This window comes from Manis pentadactyla, chromosome X (genome assembly GCF_030020395.1).
Source record: "Manis pentadactyla isolate mManPen7 chromosome X, mManPen7.hap1, whole genome shotgun sequence".
NCBI classification, from domain to species: domain Eukaryota; kingdom Metazoa; phylum Chordata; class Mammalia; order Pholidota; family Manidae; genus Manis; species Manis pentadactyla.
This window is the reverse complement of record NC_080038.1, coordinates 108,062,131-108,083,919: the sequence shown is the minus strand read 5'-3', so window position 1 is coordinate 108,083,919 and position 21,789 is coordinate 108,062,131. Positions and strand designations below refer to the sequence as shown.

Here is a 21,789-nt window from a genome sequence, read left to right as displayed (position 1 = left end):
AGACATGGCTATTTTAGACAGAAGGGAATCTTTGAGATAATTTAGGAAAACTCTAAAAGTAGCAAGTGAGTAATCACCATCAGTAGGAAGAGGAGCAGGGTCAGCAAGTATAAGATCCCTGAATGGAGGAAATATGTGTGGTAATCTAGCAAAAGCAAAGAAGCCAGAGTAGCTGGAATACTGTGATCCAGGGGGAGCTTGGTAAGAGATGAGGTAAAAAAAAAATAGCAGGGATCCAGATCATATAGAATTGTGTAGGTTATAGTAAGATCTTTGGCCTTTATTTTACAAATGACAGAAAGTCATTTGTGAGTTTTGAACAGGAAAATTATATGACTTAATTTCTGTAGTTTTAGAAAGTGTCTTAGCTCAGGCTGCAATAACAAAATACCATAGACTGGGTGGCTTAAACAACAGGAGTTGATTTCTCATAGTTCTGGAGATTAAATATTCAAGATAAAGTTGCCAACAGGGTAGATGTCTAGTGAGGGCTCTCTTCTCATATTTCAGAGAGCTTCCTTCCTGCTCTGTTCTCACATGGCTTTTCCTCTGTGCATTTGGGTAGACAGAGAGAGGAAGCAAGCTCTCTGGTGTCTTTTCTTTAAGGTCACTAATCTCACTGTATGGGCCCCATCCTCAAGTTCTCATCTAAGTCTACCTACCTCCCAAATTCCTGTTCTCCAATACCATCATATGGAGGGCTAGGGCTTCAACATGAATTTTTGGGGGACACATTCAGTTAAGAAAAGAAAATTTAATCTGAATGTTGTGTGAAGAATAGATTTTCAGGGCACAAGAGCAGATACAAGAGAACTAGCCAGAAATGTATTGCAATAATCTAGTTGAGAGATGATAGCAGCTTGGACATGGGTTAAATTGATGGCAGTGGAGATATTTTAGGCACATTTTGAAGGCAGAGCCTACAGGATTTGCTAATAAACTGTATTGGGTTATGGAGAGGATAGTCAACAATGACTTCAAGGGTTCTGGCCTGGACAACTGGTAATGGTGGTCTGATTTACTATAATGGGAAACACTGGGAAAATACAGTTTGGGGTGGGGAATCAGGAGCTCAGTTTTGAGCATGTTAAATTTAAGCTGCCAAGTAAACAGTGGAATAAATCAATCTGGAGCTCATGGAACAGGTCTATGATAAAGATAAATTTGGGAGCCATTTGTGTGTAGCTGATATTTAAGGCCAAAGGTTGAATTCACCTACGGAACAAATGCAGATAGAGAAGAAAATAGGACTAAGGATTGAGTCCTGGGGCATGCCAACATTTTAGGGGGTGAGAATAGAGAAGGAGAATCCAAAAAATAAGACAGGTGGAACAGTTAGTGAGGTAACAGAAAAGAAAAACAGAATAATTTAGTTTATGGAAGCCAAATGAGTAAAGGATATCAACTTAGAAGGAGTGGTCATCTGTGCCAATGCTGCTGAGAGGTCAAGTAAATGACAGCTGAAAATTGACCAATGGAGTTGAAAACATAAGCCTCATGTCCTTTATCAATAACAGTTGTCAAAATGTAAATGAACTTGATGAGCAGTAGCTACCTTCAGAGAGAATTCAAATGGAAATCGGATAAACTGGCAAGTTCGGTAGAAAAGAGAAATTTATCCTGACAATAGTTTGTGGAACATTAAACATTAACACTGCAAGATTGTCTCAAAAGTCTTCTCTAGAAACCTATAAAACATGATGGGTGATGATTTAAGGCTGCTAGTAGGAGAATTATTCAAAGGTAATCCTGCAGGGAGGTATAAGCTAGATTGTCTACATATCATTTTCAGCTTTCAGGAAACTACTATCCTTTATGCAAACCAATGGCTTTTACAGAGCTGCCAATTAACACTGCGGTTCACTTTTATAGATCTCTTTATGCATGGAAATGTTCATGAGGCTTACCTCACATTTTTTAAAAAGGGAGAAGTTCAGTGTTAGAAGCAAATGAACAATTGCGCAACAATGTACAGAGAAAGAGGAGAACTAACATAAATACTGGGGAGTATATTCCTGGTAATTGTTCATAGTAAGGAAATGCCAAAATTGAGGTAACTACTTTTGAATCCTACCAATGGTATATGCATTTTAAATTTCTTGGTTCAGAGATGATAATAGGGTTGACAAAATTTTGTAATGAAAATCAAAAATCGTTTTTACACTTGACTGAATATTAGTCAATCTATTGTTTTGGGACATTATAACACAGTTAGGGTTATAAAAGCCCAGATGCCTTTATTCATATACCAAGGATGAAAGAAACTTAAGGTCATAAAGTCATAGAATGCATTTATAGTTGTATGTCTTCTTACCAAGAAAAAACAACCAGAAGAATTACTCAAATAAAATTTAAATAAATGCCTATCATTTTCTGAAAGGTTGAATGGCATTTTTGCTAGTGAAATAAATTTCCCTTAATTGCAAATTTTCTTTGCTGATCATGTTTTTCATTCAAGCATGACTTCTCTCTAAAAAACATGCCCTGTCACATCCATCTGTTTTTTTAAACAAAATAAAACCTCATTAAGGAGTTTTGCTTAGTGTAAGACATCCAGATTTTATGTGTGTCTCCTATGAAATCTTAGGTTCTGGCTAGGTGAATCATCAAATAAGAAATGTAAATGACTATCAAAGTTGTGTTAAAAAAATTAAACATCACTACACACTTATTAAAAATGGTTAAGATCCAAAAAACTGACAAAATGAAATGCTGATGAAGATGTAGAACAAGAGGGACTGATGGGAATGCAAAAATGGTACAACCATTTTGGAAGACAGTTTGGTAGTTTCTTATAACACTAAGCATAGACTTATCACATGATCAAGCAATTTTGTTTCTTTATATGTACCCAAATGAACTGAAAACATATCCACACAAAACCTGCACACAGTGTTTATAGCAGCTTTATTCATAATTGCCAAAACTTGAAAACAATCAAACTGTCCTTCAATAGGTGAATGAATAAACAAATTGTCATACTTCCATACAAGGAATAATATTCAGTGGCAAAAACAGAGAAAAGAAATGAGCTATGAAGTCACAAAAAAAGACATGGAAAAGGCTACATACTACAGTACTCTAACTATATGACTTTCTGGAAAAGGCAAAACTATGGAGTTTTTTTAAAAAAAAGTTCAGTGGGGCTGCCAGGGGTGGGGGTGGGCAGGATGAATAGGTGGAGCATAGAGGATTTTTAGGGCAAAGAAAATGTTCTATATGACACTATAATCATGGATATATGTCATATACATTTGTCAAAATTCATAGAAAGTACAAGAAGTGAATCCTAATATAAACTATGGGCTTTAGTTAATAGTAATATATCAATACTGGATCATCATTGTAATAAATATACCACACTAATAATGCAAGATGTTAGTAATTGGAGAAACTGAAGTGGGGAGAAGTGGAGTTTTATGGAATCTGTAATATCTGCTCAATTTCTCTATAAACTTAAAACTGTTCTAAAACAAAAAGCATATTAATTTTTTTAAACTCACAAACTTCTGAAACTGACTCAATAAGACATGAGTTCAATGGTTTCACTGGTGAATTCTACCAAATATTTAAAGAATAATTAACACCAAACCTTCACAAAATCTTCTAAAAGTAGATGAGGAGAACACTTTCCACATCTATCCTTCCTGATACCAAAACCAGCCTTACTATAATTGCTTATTAGTTCCAAGAATTTTTTGTTAATTCTTTGGGATTTTCTACCTAGACAATCATTTCATCCACCAACAAAAAGCTTTATGTCTTAATTCCCTACCTGTATGCCTTTTATTTCCTTTTCTTGTCTCATTTCTGATTTTGCTTATTTGTGCCCTTTCTCTTTTTTTTTTTTCCTCAATCAGTTTGCCTCGGAGTTTGTCTATTTTCATTATCTTCTCAAATAATCAGCTCTTGTTTTCATTGGCTTTTTTTCTAATATTTTCTGTCTCTATTCCACTCTGATCTTTACTATGCCCCTCTTTCTACTAATTTTGGGCTTTGTTCTTTTTCTGGTTCCTTTAGTTGTAGGGTTAGATTGCTTGAGATTGTTCTTGTTACTCAAGGTGGCATGTATTGCTATAAACTTCCTCTTAGAATCACATTGGCTGAATCCCACATATTTTGAATGGTTGTGTTTCTGTTTTCACTTTTGTCCATGTATTGTTTGATTTCCTCTTTTATCTGTTCCTTGATTCATTATTTAGAAGCATGTTGTTCAGCCTCAACATGTTAGATTTCTTTCCAAATTTTTTCTTGTAATTGATTTCTAGTTTTATATCATTGTTTTCTGAGAAGGTTCTTGATACAATTTCACTCTTCTTAAATTTATTGAGACTTGTTTGGTATCCTAATATGTGATCTGTTCTGGAGAATGTTCCATGCTTTAAACTTTTTATCAGGTAGATTGGTTAACTGTTTCATTTGATTTTCTGGGATTTTTCTTGTTCATTTGGATCACATTGCCTGTGTCATTATTTCCCTCCCCTTCCCCTTTGTTGGTAGCTGTGCTGGGGGTGGAGTTTCCAAGGTTACCGTGTCTCTATTTCTCCTGCCCTTTGCTGTGTGTGTTTTCTGTCCCTCATTGTACTGAAGGTGTTCATTTCAGTCTTTCTTCAGATTGAAATGCTCTCTGTGTAGGTGTATTTTCTGTGTGTATGTGGGAGAAATGGATCCATGCTCTCTCTACTTTCCAACTTACTAGAATCCCCCTTGATTCTTTCTTAGTTTCCATCTCTCTACTTACATTACCCATCTGTTCTTTCACTCTGTCCACTTTTTCCATTAGAGATCTCAGCATATTAATCATAGTTTATCAAGGCCCTGGTCTGATAATTCCAACATCTCTACTATATCTGAGTCTGATTCTGATGATCTCATTTTCTCTTCAAATTATATATATATTTTTGTCTTTTAAAATGCCTTGTAATCTTTTGTTGAATGAAGGGCATCATGTACTCGGTAAAAGGAAATGAGGTAAGTTGGCTTTTAGTGTGAGGTTTTATGTTTACCTTGATAGGAATTAGGCTGTGTTTACTATTTGTCATAGCTAGGTATGCCAGAGCATAGATTTCTTCTGGTTTCCTTGTTTTTGTCTCCTCTGTTGTTTTTGGATTTCCATAGAGACTTCTCAGTAAGGCCTTACATGTACAGTTCTTTCCATTGTATTCCCCTGCTATACAGGAGCACTATTGATATGGCAGCAAGTTGAAGGGAAGGGGAAGTGTTCTATTGTCCTATGATTAGGTCTCTGTCTTTTAATGAACCTGTGCCCCTGAGCTTGACATTCACAAAACTGGATTCTCACTTTTATCCCCTTTAGGTGAAACAGGAGGTTAGAGGAAACTGGAAAATTATTCTTCACCCAGATGGAAGGCTAGACAGGGCTGGTGTTGGATACTTCCCTTTCCCCAGGTTGGTTGGGCTCCAGTAAAACTCTAGTAAATTAAACTCTGGAAATAATTTCCCTTGAAGTCAGTCCTTGTTAACAAGATGAGGATGCTCTGGGTGTACATCAAAATGACTATTTTTTCCCTCCTCATGCCAGAACCATAAAAAGATTTCTACCCTGTCTTCACTGTGAGAACCTGGTAAGGCTATTGGAAGTAAAACTCACAAAATGTGAGCCTCGCCCCCTTCCAAGACTAAGAGTATCTCCTGGAGTTTTTAACTCAAATTTATCCATATTTAGTTTCCAGCAATTAGTCGATTATATAGTTTATATTTCCTTCCCCAGTACTTATTCCAATGGAGATTTCTGCTCCTGGGCTTTTGCTCCAATAAGCTGAGATTCTCTGTATTCACCTGTCTCTCCAATTTTGAGAGGCAGTGCTTTGACATGGGGTCTCAATTCTCTGATTGATGAAAGAAGTGTTGCTGATTTTCAGTTTGTTTAGATTATGTTTCTTATTGTAATGATGACTGTGACGACTTCCAAGTTCCTTACTAGACCAGAAACCAAAAGTAGTATTTTTTTTCTAGGAATTTGTACATTTCATACTGGTAATCTACTTCACTAGCATAAAATTATTCATCAAATTCTCTTACAGTCCTTTTTATTTCTCTAAGTTCAGTAGTGATGACTCCTCATTCACTTCTGATTTTGATTCTTTCCTCAAAAACTTTTTTATTTGATTCAGTCTAGATACAAGTTTGTCAATTTTATTTTTTCAAAGAACCAACTTTTGGTTTCCCTGATTATCTTTATTGTATTTCTATTTACTATTTCCTTAATTTCTTCTCTAATCATCATTATTTTATTTATTCTGCTTTCTTTAGGTTTGGTTTACTCTCACTTTTCCAGTGATTTAGATGGAAGCTTCTGATTTGAGATATTGTTTTCTTATATGGGCATCTACAGTTATAAATTTCCCTGCAAGAACAGTTTTAGCTGTAACCCATAAGTTTTTGTGTGTTTGTGTGTGTGTGTTTGGTATCATTAATCTACAATTACATGAGGAACATTATGTGTACTAGCCTACCCCCATCACAAAGTCCCCCCCACATACACCATTATAGTCACAGTCCATCAACGTAGTAAGATGTAGAATGACTACTTGTCTTCTCTGTGTTGTAAAGCCCTCCCTGTGCCCCCACACACATTATACATGCTAATCATAGTGCCACCTTTCTTTTTTTTTTCTTTCCCTTATCCCTCCTTTCCCACCCATGCTCCCCAGTCCCTTTCCCTTTGGTAACTGTTAGTCCATCCTTGAGTTCTGTGAGTCTGCTGCTGTTTGCTCTGTCAGTTTTTTTTCTCTGTTCTTATACGCCACAGATGAGTGAAATCATTTGGTACTTGTCTTTCTCTCCCTCGCTTATTTCACTGAGCAGTGGTTCAACAGTTACCCATATTATTAAACCCTCATCCCAACTAGTGCAGTTACTATCTGTCAACACTGGATGATGTTATGGAATCATTGGCTATATTCTCCACAGGGCTATATATATATATATTTTTTTATTTTGGTATCATTAATATACTGTCACATAAGCAACATTGTAGTTACTAGATTCCCTCCATTATCAAGTCCCCATGACATACCCCATTACAGTCACCATCCATCAGCATAGTAAGAGGCTACAGAGTCACTACTTGTCTTCTCTGTGCTATACTGCCTTCCCATGCACCACCTCTCCCCATGTTATGTGTGCTAATCATAATGCACAGGGCTATATTTTTTAGTTTCCACATATTTGTGAATTTCCAAAATTAATTTCCCTTATTTCCAATTTTATGTCATTGTGATCAGCAAACATTTTATGATGTTAACCTTTTTTAATGTATTGATGCTTATTTTAAGGCATAGAATACAGTCTATTATGGATAATCTTCCATGTGCACTGAAGAAGGTGTATTCTGCTGTGAGGGGTGGAATATTCTATATATGCCTGTTAGGTCTAGTAGATTTATAATGCTATTCATGTCTTCTATTTCTTTGTTTATCTTTTGCCTAGCTATTCTATCAGTTACTGAAAGTGAGGTATTGAAGTGCACAACTTTTATTGTTGAATTGTCTATTTCTTCCTCCAATTCTTTCAGTATTTTCTTCATGTATTTTAGGACTCTCTTTTTAGGTGAAAATATGTACCTTTGTCTGCTAGGGCTGCCACAAGAAAATACCAAAGAAAGGGTGGTTTAAACACCACAAATTAATTTTTTCCACTTACCTGTCGATGGACATTTGGGTTGTTTCTACTTTTTGACAATTGTAAATAAAGCTGCAATGAACACTGACATACAAATATTTGTTTGGGTCCCTGCTTTAATTCCCTTAGAAATATACCTGGAGTTGAACTGCTGGATCACAGGATCATATGGTATTTCTATGTTTGGATGTTTGAGGAACCCCCAAACTATTTGCTATAGCAGCTGTTTGGGAATTTCACCTGTATTCAGAGTGACATTGTTCTTTAATTTCCTTTCAGGTACATTTTTTCTCAGAACTTGGTACCAAAGTTATTATAGCCTCATGAAATAGGAAGTGTCCCTTCTTTCTCTATACTTTGGAATAGCATGTAGAAGACAGAAATAATTTGTTCCTTAGTTATTATGTAGAATTCACTATTAAAAATTGTGAGAACAGAATTTTATATGTAGAAAGAAGTAAATGTTTAACATTTCTAATAAATATGTCAATATTCAGACTTTATATTTCTTCTTGATACACTGTAATTTTTTCTAGGGATCTTATGATGTCATTAATGTACTGGCATGAAATTGTTCATGATGTCCTCATCTTTTTAATAACAGCTGCATGTTTTGTTATATGTCCTTTTGTGCCCCTAACATTGTCATTTGTACCATATGCTTATTTTTATTCTTTGCTTATTTTTGCCAGTGACTTGTCAATTTTATTTTTCTTCCTAAAGAACTAATTCTTGGCTGTGTTAGTCCTGTTTGTTCTGTATTTCACTAATATAAATTTTTATTCTTTCCTTATCTGTTCTTTGGATTTATTTTTCTATTCTTTGTTTAAATTCTTGAGATGTACGCTTGTCATCAATTTCCAGCCTTCCTTTAATATAAACATTTAAGACTATTACAATTTCCATCTAATCCTTAGCAGGATTTAAGTTTTGTTATACTTTAATTTTTTTATTTCCAAGTATTTCATAATTTCTATTTCATTTCTCCTTTGATTTATTAGTTATTGAAAAGTGTATTTTAATTTCCAATAATATGGGGCTTTTGTAGCTACCCATTGATTTTTTAACTTAATCACACTGCGACCAGAGACTATTATCTAATTGATAGCAATCATTTGAAATCTTAAAGTTAATCAGTATATTTACGCTCCAATTGAAGAATATAATAATATAAGAATATAAGGCTTAGAATACTCTGAGCCTGATCTAATTTGATCAAACCTCCTCTTGAAGTTCTGTGGATCTTATTGGGTTGTTTTTTGTTCCTACAGGCTTCTCACTCATAGTGACTTTTTCTTCATGAGTTTAATGATTTTTTTCCTCATTTTCCTTTGATCTCTGTGGAAATTATCTTGCGCTTGGGATAAAGGTAAGCTCCCTCAAAAAAGGATTTGTGTTTGGTTCTGTCAGGCACTTGGAGGAACTACCAGTTGGGATTTGCTTTAAACTAAATACTCAGCTTTAGGTTTTCCAGGCCACCCAGATGGTGTGTATTTGGGCTCTAAACCTGTGTAAACCTGTGTGAGGGCTAGCTTGTTATTCCTACCAAAGCTCAACGCAGGTAATATAATTTTCCTTGCTGTCTCCCGGATGAGGAACAGATTTATTTCTAGTTAGCCCTTACACTGTGGGTGTGGCTCTTTGGGGCCCAAGCTTTGTTGAAGAATCTCCTGTTAGATCCTCCATCTTAGATGGACCATGGGCTTTTTCACTGGACTCCACAAGGTTATGAAAAACAATTTTGCTAGGCTCAGCAAATGCTGTTAAAGTAAAACTTGGCTTCAGAGAATTGCTTAGCCTTTTAGGCCTCTGTCTCCATTTGGTCACTGGATGATAATTTCCTATTTTCTTTTCAGCTTACAGATGTATTCAAGATTTATGAGGTATTTTAAATCAGAGTTTTATTTGTTTTCCATGAGAAAGCCAGTCTGGGCACCTGGTCTACCAGTTTAGTAAAAACAAACATGATCACCATTTTTTCCATGTGGTAATACTCAATTTTGGTGAGAATACAGTCAGACAGATACTCTCATTTATTATATTGGTGGCTGTGTATATAGGTATAATCTTTCTAGATAATAAAATGTATAAAGAGCATTATAAATATTCATATATTTGGGCACAATACTTGCAAATATAGGTTTATAACCTAGTGATATGATCAGAAATGCAAGAAAGTGAGTTTTGTTTGTGGCAGTATGGCTCACATATCCTATACATGAAAAGAACTTAAATATCCTATGTAACTCCGGGGGAAAATATGTTCCCAGCCCAGGGCAAATAAACCTTTAAAGCTGAAATCAGCCAAAGGGAGAAGTAAAGTGGGCGAAACCCATTGATTGCTTACAAGCAGTCGTCTGCTCCTGCTCACCCTTGTCTCTCATAACCTGGCTGCCAAGGCCTCACCAAACCCCTTTGGTCCAGGTGCACGCTAGCTCTCCACCTGCCTTGTAAACACCTACTGATATGGACATGGACTACTTCTCTCCACCCCTTGGAAACACCTACTGATATGGAGATGCACTAAGGCCAGGCGAGAGATTCTGGAAATATTGCAATTTTACCCACATCCTATAATACAGTAATAGTAAAAGAAAGCTTTCTACATCCATATGACATAACATTATGCAGCATTATAACTATATTTTAGAAAAATATTTAGGGACATATGGAAATGCTTTAGGTATAATATTAAATAAAAAATTAGGATACAAAAGCATATACAAAGCATCATTCTATGAATAAAGTGTTAAGATAAAGTACTTGAGATTTTGTTGTGTATCTTTTTTGTATAAACATGAGTGCTTTTAGTTAACTTTAAAACTTTTTCTGTATCTTCAAAGATACAGGGAATTCAAAGATACTTTTAGCAATAAACTCTAAAATAAAAAATAAGGTTGGTATTCTTTGTTTTTAAACAAAAGCCTTAGGCAGTAAAATGGTCTTCATTGTTGATACTCTGAAAAACTGATCTTCCCTAGCGCTTCAATAACATACTTCATTTTGCCAGTGTTGAATGATTAAGAATGTCCTTTGTGTAAAAGACAGCACTTTTAATGAACAATTTGAAAAAATTATTCCTGATTAAAGGTGATTAAGAAATAGCCTGAAAAATGGTCAGTCTGATGTTTTCAGACATTTTAACAAGCAGAAAGGATTTACTACAAAGGTGAGCCATTGATTATGCAAAAGTGCAATCATTAACAGGTCTGAAAAAAAACTTGGCCTAAAAAGATCTCTCTAGCAACCAGTAAAGTTGAACCAATTTTGCATGCCTTTCCCTTTTCCTCATTCTCAACCAAGCTCGAAACCTTGCTATAATAATTACCATGTCATGGCCTCAAATATCATGAAGTCTTGATGGATCTGTCACAGGTGACACAACAGAGACTTGGGAAGTGTGTAAAACTCATAGTGTTTAAAAGCATAACTGTAACTAACAAGAAGTAAACAGGTCCAATCTATGCAGGGGAGGTTTTACAATAGGCTACAAGAGCCATGGATGAGATGCCAAAGGTGGTAGTTTAGTGCAGAATGAAAAAATAAAGGGGATAGAAACTCAGAATATAATTAAGGGGTAGTCCAACTGATTCTACAAATTTATTGTCCAGTGGACCATATTTAGTGTCACACCTTTATAGTGGCTGCTTTTTCCCTCATGATACTCTAGCACCAAACATTCTTTTTTACATATGTAAGCTCCATGAAGATACAGACTGTTTTACTTGCTGCTTCATCTGAGACTGATACTTAATCAGTAGACACTAGTACAACCTACCAGACTTTATGAATTCTGATTGGTGGAAGCCTAGGATATACATCCATGTTGTATCAACTGTAAAAAATCCTGCACATCACCCCTGGATGTATCCTCAATGCCTTAGTACATTGCCTGGCACATATTAAGCATTGTAAATATAAATATACTCCCTATTTCATCCATCAGCTCAAGTTCCACTTTATGAAGTCCTTCCTGGTTATGCCAACCCATTATAAACTCTTCCTCTTATGAAATCCAATATCACTTAAGTTTTTTATTTTTGATGCAAAGTATAACCTACTTTCATTTTTAAATATATACATATGTTATCTTAAAAGTGTAAATCCTCAGAGCGTAGGAACCTTACTTGTTATGTGTATCATCTCTGCTACCAAATGCAATGGTGTATTTGTTCCCTACATATATGTATAACATTAACAATATTATTCACATAAGTAATACTAGTGTAACTTCATTCAGGTACCTGGACCCGATTCCAATGTGTATAAATATGTGGGAGGGGGTCTTCCCACACATTCTTACACCAAGCAATTCTCAAACACCAGCAGGGTGCTGGAAAACTGAACTCAATTCTGACGCTATCTGCCTGGAGACAGCACCAGATTTCCAGGTTAAGGGCTCCGTCCTACAAGACTGACCTCCACCCCCCACTCTAGATGCCAGTGACAAGCCCCAGGTAGTTCCCTGTGCTTCTGACCTACCAGCTACAGATTGGAGGTTCCCATGACCTCCCCCTTAGATTTGATTAATTTGCTAGAGTGGCTCGCAGAACTCAGGAAAACACTTATGTTTAATAAACGATACCATAAAGGATATATGTTAACAGCCAGATGAAGAGAGACATAGGGAAAGGTACCAAATAAAGGAGCTTCTATCCTTGTGGAGCTTGGGGCCTGGCTTGGTGGCACGTGGTGACATTCTGGTTCCCCAAGCATAGAAGCTTTCCCTGACCAAGAAACAGGATCCAACCAACAACAGCAGGCAGAACAGAGCACAGAGAGAGAGCAAAAAGCTCTTCTCAGGGGTTTTTGTGAGGGCTTCATTGCATAGTCATGATTGACTAAATTATTGGCCATTGGCTGATCCAACCTCCAGCCCCTGCCTTTGGGTGGGGGGTCCAAAAGTCTCTCATTAACAAAACACCCATTTCACCTTTAAGAGTGCAGTGTTTTCAGGAACTGAAAAGACCACATATACCTGGGAAATAGATATTTGGTCATCTAATGACCAAATATGTATTTCATTATAGCACATGCCTTTGCTTCTTTGCCCACAATCCTAGAATAATATGTGAAAACAGTAGAAAAGAACACAATTCTAGAATAATATTTGAAAGTCATTCAAATACTTGCTGGTTAATTGGCCCACTCACTCTTCTCTCCCTGACTTCTTCCCTCTTTTTCTTCCCTCCATTTATTCATTAAATACTTTTGAGTGCCCATTCTGCGCCTAGCAGTGAGGACCTAAATATGACAAGACACAGTCCCTGATTTCAGGGACTTTACTGTCCAGATTTCTATCATTGCAGAATATTAAGCAATCCATTATCATTCAATGGAAGGGGCCTGAATTATAAATTCTTGACCCGATAACCATTATTGCTTTTTCAAAATTCTATTTTTGTCTCTCTTATTGTTGCATTTTTTAAAGGATACATCCACAGTTAAACAGAAGTTAGACATTGAATGTCATACATAGGAACAGATGATACATACTGGGAAAAACAAAAAGGACCTCCATGACTGGAATTAGGCACTTTCTTCTGCTTTTCATCCTCAGCATTTCACATAAGATAATTAGTCAGCCCATTAACAAATACTAACTGAATGCTTTTGATATATTCATTACCAAGGGATAAAGGTGCTGATAATTTGTTGCCTTAAATATCTTTTATAATTACAGGGAAAAAACAGCTAAAACACTGGATGTCTTAACATGTTTTAAAAGACACACATAAATGTGTTTTTTTCATGCAAAGAGATTGAACCACAGAAGGGATTTAGAGGTCATTTAATCCAATCATTTAATTTCAGAGACATGGAACTGATTGAAGCTTAGTGAGATCAACAATTAATTTGTTCCAAGTCCCTAAACTATTGAATGACACAGCCAGTGACGAGATTTCAGGTCTCATATCAGTCCAGTGCTCTTGCTTACACACGTCAAGATTTAGTGAATATTCTAGCAGCCCAAGTTTGTGAAAGTGTCAAACTCACTGACTTCAATGCCATTTACATTTATACATAGTGGTGCTGGGATGGGGGTATGGCTTCAGAAATTCACATCATTGTCCATTTTGCAAAGGCTTCACATAAAGTTAGAAATACGAAATGAATAGCAAACTCTGCCATATATTTTTATAGCAGTATGTGCTCTCTAGGTGTAAAATTTGTCACCACACTAACAAAAATTAATTGCTAGATTATCTTGCAAGCTAAGAAAAATAAATCATTAAGTACAGTAGATCAGTACACTCTCCAGGTGATATTTATTCTCTTCATTTGATAATTGACTGGTCACACCTGCTCTTTTCCATAATATGCACATGGAATTATATATAAAGGCCTACCATTCAATTAACCCAGCTGTCACACATCTGTTGCTTTCTCTATAAATGTAGCAATTCGGTGGTAATCACTCTTTGGATAGCAATTGAAAACTTCACACCTCTTCTTCATCCAAACTGCCTCCATGACTTCATGATCCAAAGATTTCAGAACATATCTAACTATGTCCGATCCTCCAAATGGACTTGTAAGTAAGTCTACCATCCACATTAAGTGATTTGTAAGTTTACAGATGTGTTCTCTGTATTCCACCAAATTTCAAAATAAGAGCCTACACTAATAAAGGTCTAAAGTTGCTCTTCTACTTCAAACATGATTACAAACTTGCTGTGAGAGTGTAGGTAAGTCATATTACTGCTTTGTAACTAAGTTTTCTAACCTGTAGTATCTGCAAGAAGACTAGGCTCTCCATTCTACTTCACAAAACTTGCAGAGCAGAGCTTATAGTTGCTGCATCTGAATGCTGACAGGTCCTTCCACCCGGGAAAATTCTATGTTGAAAACCTAATGCCCAAGGGGCTGGTATCAGGAGGAGGGGAACTGGGAGGTGACTAGGTCGTGAGAGCTGAGCCTTCATGAATAGGATTAGTTCCCTATAAAAGAGTCCCCAGAAAGCAACCTTATCCCTTCCAGTATACGAAGACACAAGAAGGCTGCAATCCAGAAGAGGGCCATCTCCCGACCATGCTGGCACTGTGGCCTTGGGCTTCCAGGCTCCAGAACTGTGAGAAATAAATTTTCTGTTGTTTAAAAGCTGCCCAGTCTGTGCTACTTTGTTATAACTGCCTGAACTGACTAAGACAATGGTCATATAAATTTCCTGGGGCATCAGCTATGTCATGGTAATAGCTTCTCCTGGAAATTAGAAATACATAAATCTACTAGTACAGCACTGTTTTTTTAATAAATAGTAAATATTACCATTTATTTGCATAACACTTTGTATTATTCAAAACAGTTTCACCCATAAGACATAAATTAAGTATCTATGTTCCAGATGCTGTGCTAGGTGTTAGAACTATAAAAATGACTAATACCTAGCCCCTTGCTTTTAAAGTCTTTGAGACAGCCCCATAAATCTCTCTTTCCTGCTCAAATTCTAAGCTAATTGAGATGTAGGACATAGTAGTGAGTTAGATACCAAAATATCAACATCATTTCTCATAAAACTTAAGCACTTAACAGCATTAGACCAGGGAAAAACAGAGCCAGTCCCTGGAGAACAGGGCAGGCTATTTGCTTCCTGTAGGCAGCTGCTCCCAAGGAGGCAGGGGAGAGGAAAAGGCTGAACTCTGTATGCTTAATTTTTGCATCCAAAGTCACCAAATAATTTATTCCTCTCCCATCTCTGGTTTAGAATGAGTAAGGAATAGATAGAGGCCGGGTGTGTTATGCTATTGGATGTCCTTCCACTTGGAAGGAACCATCAGGAGTGGAGAGGAAGTATTTCTCCCCACAATACCTGCCTTTAAGGACCTCAACTTCTTTCACAGAAATCCTGAGATGTAAATAGGAATACTTACCTGTTTTATGCAAGAGAAAGCTGACATCTAGACAAGTCACACAGGTCGAAATCAAGAGAGTAATATTTCAACTCTTTATGGTAGGAATTTGGATATTGTTACAAATGAAATTAGAATATGGGCTTGTCTATATACTATGCTACAATTGTTTTCTTTTTGCAAGTCAAACATACGCTTTGATTCCAAATAGTTTGTCTAGCTAACATTTTGACAAAAGCATCTATTATCTTGCAGATGTGGGGTTTCTTACAAATTTGAATCTTCCGCCATAAAAGCAGATAAGTTTTAAAAAGCTGAATGCCACTATAGTAAAGTTTTAAAGGGAAAGCAGCCAGGCAAAGGTGAGACAAATAGACAAGGGAGGCTAAATAAAACCAGGCAGTTACCCAATGTTCAATAGGAGAAAGAATGCTTAATTTGGTCAACTGTCACTGTGTTTCTATAATAGATATGTCATTAACACTGACTGAGAATCTGGTATTTTTAGGTTCTGGTTAAGCAATATTTAGGTACACTACCTCACTTAATTTCCACAAATATATGAGGAAATTATCTTTATTTCAGATAGGAAAACAGACTTGTTTACACCAAGTGACTTTTCACATACTAATATGTGGTAGTGTCAGGATTTGAATGCAAGATCCCAGAGTCCATACTCTTAACTAGTACACTCTACTGGTCAGCTAACAGCATAAATTGAGTTACTTCTGGATGCAGCACATTCCAGCAGTGGACAATAAAATACAACTAAGGTGACTGCCTTATTTTCAAGCTTGTAAGGTATATTTCAAGCAAGTTAGGTATACATGACATGAATATTAAAAAGGGTGAAAACATGTTTACAGTGCACAAGTGAGCACAAACAAACGTCCTTAACAAGCACATGAGCCCTGAGAAGAGCTGAAACGAAAAGCCATCAAGAGCAAGAGTTAAACTGACAAACATGTGCTAACAGTCCGAGCTATTTAAAGATGGGATAAGTGGCTCCAGGTAGAAGTAAATTCTCATCATGGGAGGGGTTTCCCACACAGGTTGGATGGACAAACACTTTATAGATCAAATTGGGTGGTTTTAAATGCATCTAAAATCCCTCCAACCCTGAGACTCTGTGATTTAGTCAAATAATTCTGAATAGCTACTATGTGCCAAGTACTGGGCTGAACTCCTTTCCCCAAGGGGAACACCCTCAAGGAGCCACAGTCTAGTGGGGCATATAGCACAAACCCAGGAATGTAGAATGAAATATATAGTAAGTACTCATATGGCATGGGAGCAAAGAAGATCTACAACTCACCCAAGCTGGGAAGAGGCATTAAAAAGGGAAATTAGACAGTTCTTAGAGGTGATACCTAAACTAACCCTTGAAGAAAGGGTAAAAATTTGCCAGGCGTTCCAGCTATCTACTGCAAACTTAAAACAACAAATATTTTATTAAATATCATAATTTGAGTACTTACTTAGCAGCTGGGCTGGTTGGTAGGATACAGTATGATTTCACTCATCTGGTACCTTGGAGGGGATGGTTTTAAAGGCTAGTCCCAGCAAGAATACTGCCTTTTTCCATGAAGTCTCGGGGCTTTTCCATAAAATCCCTCCAGTAGGGTAGTGGATTCTTATAAGGTGACCGAGGGCTGCAAGAATGAGTGCCTCAAGAGATAAAGGTGGAGGCTGCAAGGCTTCTTATACCTTAGCCTTAGACGTCAGGCAGTCTCACTTACAACACATTTATTGGTTACACATGAGTTGGTGTGGGAGTGGACACACCAGTGTGTAAATACCTGAGAGGTGTGGTTTATTGGAGGCCATTATGGAGACCGGCTACCACACCAGGATAAGAGGTCTGGGAGATTGAGAAAGTGCAGTTTTCAGATTTCCTGTGAGGAGCATCATACACAAAGGCAACGAGGTGTCTGAGAATAAATCCTGAGAAACACCAGGCCGCTGATTACACAAGGGCAGCCAGTTGGGAGCAGAGGGGAGACCCATGCGGTGCACCGCTGCTCCTCCCCTTCCCCCACTCCTGCATCCTGAGCCCCACAGATGACCCTAAAGCCAGAAACGAGGACTAGTTCCAACAGCATCTTAAAACGTGGTGGACTATGATGAAGTTCTAGGTGTGCAAAGACATGCCTTAGCCAGGATATTTAAAAAGATATCAGAAACTGAGCTGTGAAGTGGCATCCAGATAGAAAGTCCTAAGAATACTCAGCAGAGAACATTCAAACAAGTAGCTGAGGCATATAAAGTGTAACTAGATGCTTAAAAACAGGACCTGTGTGGCAAATATGGCAAAGAAAGGTTAACTGGCGGAGGTGGAGGTAGAAGTCATCTTGACCGTTTGAGTTTGGCTTCACATCCTGTTAACTCAGATGACACCTTTAGGGAATTTTTGGTGGAAGGGACCTGTTATTACTTGACTTCTTTGAAGACCCATCTGGGGATATTTTAGGAAATCAAGGGAAGCAGAAACTGAGCACAGGGTCATTTTCCACTGCTTTCTGGGAATTCTATATTTTGGAGGGCAGTTTTTTTTCTTTTGATACACAATTTACTTCCTTTTGTTTTCTAGGTCATGGGACCTCACTTCATTCTCTTCCATGTCATTTGATGGTAATGGGATGGGCAACTTTAAATCTATAGCAACTTTTACTAAAATTATAAATGGCAGAAAAATCATTACAAAGAGAACGATTGAAAATGGTCAAAGAGTAGAAGCTGAAGGAGATGGACAGTCCTTAATGATAAACGGTAAGCAGCAGCTGTGCTTGCATAACAAGTAATTCAATGCATACAATTACCAGAAATGTTAACTATAACAAGTGCCATCTGAGAACTAATAGGAGGATTTTTTTTGAGGATTTCAAATGAACTTGACTTTCAGTATAACTGCATCTAAAGTATTTACAAACAGCTCATGGGAGTCCCTATTTGTCATAGACTTTTGAGCTTATTGTTAAGACTGCATAATAAGATCATGTTTTTGTCTTTGACATTGTTATAAATGTCATCAGGCACTCTGCTCTTTTTTATTAAACATAATCCAAGGTGGCCATGACTCTGTACACCAACACTAGCACGGACCTACTTTTCCATTGTGCTTGAGATGTGAGCCAAGTAGTGTCAATCTGCTGTGAATTTAACATAGACAGGATGGATCTTCCACAAAAATAACTTTCTTTTTTTCAGTATTTAGTGGTGAAAGAAATTAATACTAATACATCTCTATATTTCTGTTTAATATAAACTGGGGATGTTTTCTAATAGTGCATGACTGCTGGCAACTTAGTAAGTTTTTTTTGGTATCATTAATGTACAATTACATGAGCAACATTATGGTTACTAGACTCCCCCCATCATCAAGTCCCCACCACATACCCCATTACATTCACTGTCCGTCAGCATAGTAAGATGCTATAGAATTACTACTTGTCTTCTCTGTGCCCCACACACACATAATGTGTGCTAATCGTAATGCCCCATATTCCCCTTCTTCCTCCCTTCCCACCCATCCTCCCCAGTCCCTTTCCCTTTGGTAACTGTTAGTCCATTCTTGGGTTCTGTGAGTCTTCTGCTGTTTTGTTCCTTCAGTTTTTTTCTTTGTTCTTATACTCCACAAATAAGTGAAATCATTTGATACTTGTATTTTTCTGCCTGGCTTATTTCACTGAGCATAATACCCTCTAGCTCCATCCATGTTGTCACAAATGGTAGGATTTGTTTTCTTCTTATGGCTGAATAATATTCCATTGTGTATATGGACCACATCTTCTTTATCCATTCATCTACTGATGGACACTTAGGTTGCTTCCATTTCTTGGCTATTGTAAATAGTGCTGCGATAAACATATGGGTGTATATGTCTTTTTCAAACTGGGATCCTGCATTGTTTGGGTAAATTCCTAGGAGTGGAATTCCTGGGTCAAATGGTATTTCTATTTTGAGATTTTTGAGGAACCTCCATACTGCTTTCCACAATGGTTGAACTAATGTACATTTCCACCAGCAGTGGAGGAGGGTTCCCCTTTCTCCACAACCTCACCAACATTTGTTGTTTGTCTTTTGGATGGGGGCCATTCTAACTGGTGTGAGGTAATATCTCATTGTGGTTTTAATTTGCATTTGTCTGATGATTAGCAATGTGAAGCATCTTTTCATGTGACTGTTGGCCATCTGAATTGCTTCTTTGGAGAAGTGTCTGTTCGGATCCTGTGCCCATTTTTTAATTGGATTATTTGCTTTTTGTTTGTTAAGGTGCATGAGCTCTTTATATATTTTGGATGTCAACCCTTTATCAGATCTGTCATTTATTAATATATTCTCCTATACTGTAGGATTCCTTTTTGTTCTATTGATGGTGTCCTTTGCTATACAGAAGCTTTTCAGCTTGATATAGTCCCATTTGTTCATTTTCACTTTTGTTTCCCTTGCCCGGGGAGATATGTTCATGAAGAAGTTGCTCATGTTTCTGTCCAAGATATTTTTGCCTATGTTTTTTTCTAAGAGTTTTATGGTCTCATGACTTACATTCAGGTCTTTGATCCATTTCGAATTTACTTTTGTGTATGGGGTTAGACAATGATCCAGTTTCATTCTCTTACATGTAGCTGTCCAGTTTGCAACTTAGTAAGTTTTGACAGTTATTAAGTATGTAATGTTAAACCTAGCTTTAAAAAGACAAACTGATAAACTGGGTCTTTGTAATTTCTTTAAAAAAAAAAGAAAATATGAATGTGTTTATACATTGAAAAAAAAAATCCTGAGAAACACCAAATCAGGAAGCAGTAGAGTGTTGTAGTTAAGCACACAGGCTCTAGAGTTAGACTCTAGAGCCAGTTATTCCCTAGTGCAGATTTTGTATCCTAGAACTGAGCTGTCCGAGGCTATTAATTAAATTAAATTGGGTTAAATTAAGAATTCAGTTCTGCATTCTTACCTCAGTCACAGCAGCCACATTTCAAGTACTCAATAGCCACATGTGGCTAATACCTAGCATATTAGACAATGCAGATATAGAACATCTCCATTACCACAGAAAGTTCTATTAGACAGCAATGTGCTAGAAGCTCTTTTTAACAGACTACTATTTAACTAATGTGCCACATTTATTAACTCTATTTTCATTGTAAAACATATCAATTGATGCCCAAAACATACTGAAACTCATGGGTAATCACACATTCCTTCAGCCACCAGCTTACCTATTTGCTTATAAAAAAAGTTAGTTGTTTATTCCTAAAACTGTCTATTCCAATTTACTTTTGTAATTATGTAACTTAGTTAAATTTGTCAACAGATAAAGTTGAATGCCTTATTAAGAATTAATGAAGACAAGGTGTTGAAGTGTATTTGCTGTAGAATTAGGCATAGGATAGAGAAATACGAGATATTAAAGGAAAAACGTCTAGAATTTTACACTATGCTCACTTCAAGAGAGTCGTTAAGTGCTTGCTTTGCTTTAAAGAACCTGAAACTGAAGTGTTAGGCAATACAATTATGGGTGTGATTTATGAAAGAAAGATGAAGCTGAACCCCAATAAATAGAACCACTTATCACAGAGTAGATAAACACAAATGATCTCCTAGGTTAGTATAAATATATTCACAGGGACAATCAGACACTACATGATTTCCAGTGGAAGAAGACAACATCACATATAAAGTAAGTCCTGAAAAAAATTAAACCTCTGGATCCAATTAAGTCTCTACATCCAATTACCATTTTATAGGAAATATAGAGGACAAAAGAACTTGTTAAACTACACCATGGAAATGCAACCAGCAAAATCCATACTGTGGGAATTCTACAAGACAAAAAACCTGGTTTCTTCAACACATTTCACAGAGCAAGTAGAGAGATGGAGAGGTAACTGATAGACTGAAAGAGACTTAAAAAATAGAGCAACCAATCACACTGTGTAGAACTTATTTGGATCCTAATATGTAGTGTGTAAAATATTTAACATTTTTGACACAGTGGGAAATTTACACAGCGACAGATTATTTGATATTAAGGGAATTATTGTTAATGTTATAGGTAAAATAATTGTAATGTCATTATGTTAAAAAAGTGTCCTATTATTTTAGAGATGCATACCAAAATATTTACAGATGAAATGATACAATGACTGGGACTTGCTTAAATATACTATGGGAGGTAGATAGTAGGTGGAGGTATGGATGAAGCATGATGGATTATTATTTGGTCTAGGTTTTGGGTACCTAGGGATTCACTATACTATTCTATCTACTTTGTGTACATTCTAAATTCTCCATA

General features: G+C 36.6%; 1 pseudogene; it reads left to right on the top strand.

Annotated features, from left to right (window-relative positions):
* Positions 1–17,601: 17,601 nt before the first annotated feature.
* On the top strand, positions 17,602–18,295 carry LOC118928221 (dnaJ homolog subfamily B member 6-like; annotated as a pseudogene).
* Positions 18,296–21,789: the final 3,494 nt, after the last annotated feature.